Source organism: Schistocerca cancellata, chromosome 8 (genome assembly GCF_023864275.1).
Source record: "Schistocerca cancellata isolate TAMUIC-IGC-003103 chromosome 8, iqSchCanc2.1, whole genome shotgun sequence".
Classification (NCBI taxonomy): Eukaryota; Metazoa; Arthropoda; class Insecta; order Orthoptera; family Acrididae; genus Schistocerca; species Schistocerca cancellata.
The window spans coordinates 416,697,396-416,702,987 of NC_064633.1; positions in this window are offsets into that span (position 1 = coordinate 416,697,396).

Below are 5,592 nucleotides of genomic sequence, written 5' to 3' on the forward strand. Positions count from 1 at the left end.
CGCTAGTGCGCGGCCACGCACATTCTGCAACGCAGGCGACCGGCTGGCACGCGCATGGCGCGCTGCAGCCTCGCCACGTTCGGTCTAGTTTCCTTTACTTGCTCAGACTCGGCCCCTTTGTAGCACTCATACTCAACTGATGAGTTGATTTTACAACCGTAAGGTGGGTCGCATCCCACTTCTGACACCATTTGTTCGTCAGGATAGAAGTCAGGAGCGGAGGGCGTTGTAAAATGACAATTAATTGAGTGGAATGGACCCAATTTATTCTGGTAATGATGGTACAGGGGTGCCTACATAGGGCTGAGCAGCCCCAAGAGGGGTTGCCGTCTGTTCATCAGTGAGGCAGAGGCTAGAGGAGCGACTACTCGGGGCCGAGGTCAGAAGCTAAGAGGACGCGGAGCTGTTTCCTAGCCGCCCTCGCCGCTCCCGGCCGCGTCCCCACGTGATCACACGATTAGTCTCTGATTGGAGGGTTGATTCCGCCAACGCGCCTTGCTAGTAGCGTACCCCCGTCAGCGCAACCAACCCGTGGGACTTGAGTCTAACCGAGGAGCACGTGGCAGGAATGTGCCGACCATGGTCTTCCGGCCAGCACCTTCCACCACAGTATGCCTAAGCCGGCTACGCCGAACATTGTGCATTGAAAATTTACTTAATAAAATTTTGTCGGCAATGATCCCTCTTGGGGGGTCTCATCCCTGCACAATAGAAAAAAAGTACTTGCGTCACTGAAATGTTTTTATTTTTCAACGTAGTCTCGTTGTAGAGTAATGCATGTGGTCCAACGATGTTCCTATGCCTTGATGCCATATTGAAAGTTGAGTTTCCTCCAGGCTTGCAAAATAGTTGTCAACTCCAGCTATCGGTTCTTCGTTTGTAGTGAATCTTCGTCCACCAAGAAAAATTTTCAGTTTTGGTAAGAGATGGAAATCTGATGGAGCCATATCAGGTGAATAAGGTGGGTGTGGCAACAATTAATACCTTAGTTCGTGTAATTTTGCCATTGCGTTGGCACATCTTTTGTTGCAATTTGTCCAGGAGGCTGTCATAGTATTCTCTAGTAATTGTTTGCCCAGTGGGGAGATAATCTACAAACAGAATCCCCTTTGCATCCCAGAATACTGATGCCATGACCTTGCCCGCCAAGGGAATTTTCTTTGCTTTCTTTGTTGGCGGAGAATCGGCACGTTTTCACTGCTCTGACTGTTGTTTTGTCTCTGGGGTATAGTAGTGCACTCAAGTTTCATCTGTGGTCACAAACTAGCACAAAAAATCTTGTTCATTTCTCCTAAAACAGGCCAAACATTGTTCCGGTATGTCCGTTCTCAAGTGTTTTCGATCCACCAGATAATTTTTTCATTTCTAATTCTTCAGTTTAAAATGTGATACACCTTTTCACATGACATCTAGCAAGCGTGAGCACTTTCAATCAGCGATCCTCTCTGAAAATTTTGTGCAGTTTTGCAATGATTTCTGAGGTAGTGATACATCTTGGCCAACCACTGCCCGAATCATCATCTAAGCTCTCCTGACCCAATTTAAATTCATTTGTCCACTTGGCAACAGTTGAATATGAAGGAGCAGGGTCCCCCAGTGAATTCTGGAAATCAGCATGAATATCCTTTGCTTTCATACCTTTCTTTACGATGTACTTAATTACTACTCAGATCTCTTTTATTTATTTTTCCCCCATCTTCGCAAATCACTGTGCAGGAACAACAACAGAGCCACGTCACCTTGACAGCTCTTTCAAGAGCACTGACGTGGAACATGTTTATAGGTAACAGTCCCATGAATATCACGTGAACAACTTGTTGTGCTAGTGCTGACCTCTCGTGGTTATTCTGAGAACTTCTCAAACCACTCTCATATTATTGAGAAATATATTGTGAAATCAAACAATGGAAAATCCAGGATGGAATAATGATAGTATTGTGAAAAGGATGGATTGCTACTCACTATATAATAATGGACATGCTGGTCAAGCAAGTAAGCTTTTGGCCAAAGAGATCTTCATCGGAATTAACTCTCAGAGACAGCATATGGTACTGCACTGCTGCTGGTAGTTCATCAGCTCTCCCATCAGGAGTTCAGCTCTGCGGCACTCCAGGGCTGGCTGGTACTGTGCTGGTTGATCTGAGACAAGACTTAGTAAAACATGGTCATGAAATGGAATGCCATCGACACAGACTCCATCTTTCCCATTGACCTGAACCATTCTCCCTTACTTGGAGCTATGGCTATAGTTCTGCAATGTGTAGTTTACTAACGATGACTGCATATGGCCTCGTTATTCTGCTACCATTGCTTTAATTATCTCTTAGCAGCTAGTTAAACTGGTCTATGAGTGTTTTCCCTAGTCATGTCTATTGATTCTTCCAGCAACCTGCCGCACAAATGAGCTTGTTTGTTATTTTGCTTAATCGCTGTCCTTTCCTGTTCTCCTGCTGTGTGTGCTCTCTCTCACTCAGTTACTGCAGAGTTGCAGACTGTGCTACCCATCTGTCTTGTATCACCGTGCTTCCTGGTCCACCGCTAATTGTGGCTTAACCAGCCTATCATACATCAGGGTAGTTGAACTCCATTAAAAATTTTATAACAGAACCCATATTACTCTGTGCTGTAACACATCCCTCCCCTTAGTTAAAATTCATCCCGAATTTTCAGCTTCACCTGTTCTTAGATATATTCTTAAACATTAATTTACTTTTCTCCCTGTGCTAAGTTACATTGGAATACTGAATCATAGTTCATTCTGTTATGCTTATCTAATTAAAGGGTTGTGTTTTCTGCTTCTATCTTATGTCTAGGTTGTATCCATTTTTCTGGCATTGGTAGTTTGCTATTTCACTTGAGTGTACCATCTTATGTCTCGGACAGAAGTAGATTCGACAAATAAATATCTGAACCCAGATTACACTCATGGTTGGCAAACTGTAATAATTGTCTTCCTCCTATGCTTTTCAAGGTACCGTTTCACATGCTGCAATATTTGGTGTACTGAGATTTGTTGGTTTTTGAAATTTATCAAGTTGTCTGCGTAATAAAGTTGAATCCAACAAGTTGTTGATAAAAGTTAAGTTTTGGCGGGATACAATTCTCTGGCTAATACAACATTGGTCTGGACACGTTAATTAGTGTTGTACCAGTAATGGTAGCTGGGAGATGAAACTGTCTTCCTGCTGTCTTGCAACAAGTCTCATTTATTAGCTATCCGTTACCTTGTAAATCTAATTGCATAATTTCTGTAGGTTTCCCATTTTCGTAACAAGTAATGATTACTGTTACTGACGTACACATAGAATAAAGCCAGTGGTCTCAGGTTCTTGGGAATTCCATTTGCGGCACCAAAACTTTTTTCTCACACTCTGCCGCTTCTAGTTTCCCTAAAAACTATTGTATTTCACTTGACTTTTGGTTGGTTTGTATTGTTCTTGCTGGACAAATAATAATTCTTTCCTGAACGCAATCATTGAAATCCATTATGGGCATGAAAACATGAGCATCTCTTTTCTTAGAAACTAATAATATTTCTCATGTTTGTAACTGCACCCATTTCTGAATTGTACTCCAGTTTATTGGACATAGATGTGGCACGTAACATTGGTATTGTGTATTCATTCCTACTACCGGGAATTTAATTCTAACATGTATCTTAGCATGATCAGTGGTTACTCCTATGGCAGATATACGATAAATTAAAGCTATATTCCTATTTGTCATCTGGACTCGCATTCGGGAGGACGACGGTTCAATCCCGGGTCCGGCCATCCTGATTTAGGTTTTCCGTGATTTCCCTAAATCACTCCAGGCAAATGCTGGGATGGTTCCCCTACAAGGGCACGGCCGACTTCCTTCCCCATCCTTCCCTAATCCGATGAGACCAATGACCACGCTGTCTGGTCTCCTTCCCCAAACAAACAACCAACCAACCAACCTATTTGTCATTGGTACGATATGCTGCAACCCCTCAGGGAAGTCTCTTTGTGCTTATTTAACACTACGAGAATTTGCTGTGGACTTACTAATGCTGAACTCAATTGCCCACGAGTAGCATGGTGTATTGCCTCAGATAATGTCTCTGCCTACATCTAATGTGTTCGCTGGAGTGTGTAGTGGCTACTAGCATTTTATCACCTAAACTACTCAATTGAGTTTGAATCTTCTCTGAATCACTATTCAAAACATTTCTGGTTCCACATGCATACTGCTCTAATTCAGCTCTTAAGTGTATTACTGTTCTAGTCGCATTGAGTACTCCTTGCTCCATATTCCCTATTTGTGTTGTGTGCCATTCCACTTTTGTTCTCATATCCTGTAATTCCTGTACACTCTTAATCTTACTGTGGATGTTCTCAATATCCTCATTATCTGCTGTCCCAAATACAGTTTTTAATACCTTTCCTCCTGCATCTAACCAACCTCACTTCCTTCGTATTGATGCTCGCGGTACAATTTTGGTTACGTGTCGCAACTGAGTCCTCTATCCACCTCTTTCTGTAATGCTACAAACCTGTCTTGTAGTCTTCTTACTTCATTTCTCACTTCCCAAACATTAAATGCAAATTCAGTTATCCAATTGTGACTTGTTAGTAGGACATCTGCTTATCTAACAAACAGGGTACCATTGTGCAGTGGTTAATTCTGCATTATATCTGCTTTGCAGCAGTATAGCAGAGCTACGCACAGAGAAATTTTTCTGGCCGGCATCTCGGCACATAACCTGGGATGAAGGTAAATGTTGTATTCTCCAACAGTTTATTGAACGTAACTTCTTCTACAATACAATAGCTGGCTGTACAATAGATGTAGATGTCCGTCGCTCTAGCCGGAGATGTGGTTCCTCTCGGATGGCTGGTACTTCGATCGGCGGTGCAGTACAGCGGCTTCGGTGATATCTTCTCGGAGACTCTGCTATAGCGGTTCCATTAGCAGCGGACAAAGACTGGTCTGCCTTCAACCGGCCGGGCCTATACAGTGAGCTGGAGCCAATAGAAACCCGGCGTACTAATCCGTGGCCGGATATGTCACGGCGACCTCTGCAAGGAAAGGTTCCTATTAATCGACTGGAATCTTCGGCGTGTTTACCTGATGTCTTCGCCTGTTTGGCTGTTGGTTTGTTTCCCTCATAGCGTCGCTGTTATGTGGTGCTGCCTGCCATTTAGGGGAGCCCAATGGCAGACAGTACACACCCCCCTTCCCAGTGGGGGAGAGGAGGGCGACATCGTCCTGCTCGGCCTTGGCGGCCTCGTGGAGGAGGCGGTGAAAACTCACCCCCGCAGAGTAGGGCGCGGTGTGGCGGGCCAGACGGGCGGCGCTGCATCGCGGAAGAGGCGGGAAAGCCGGCCGCGATGGCGCCAGGGGCATAGGTTCATCGATGTCCGCGGGATGCTGCCCAGAAGGTGGACAGTGCGGGTGTCGCTGGTTAGGCTGTGACTTTGGCGGCAGCAGTGCCAAGGGCATAGTCAACGATGGCAGATGGCGCAGCCGTTCGGGCCAGCGGAGGAGCCTGCAGCCGCTGTGGAGACGACGGTTGTTGCAGCTGGATGGAGTCTGGCGCCGCTGCACGCCGACCATGGGTGGAAGAAA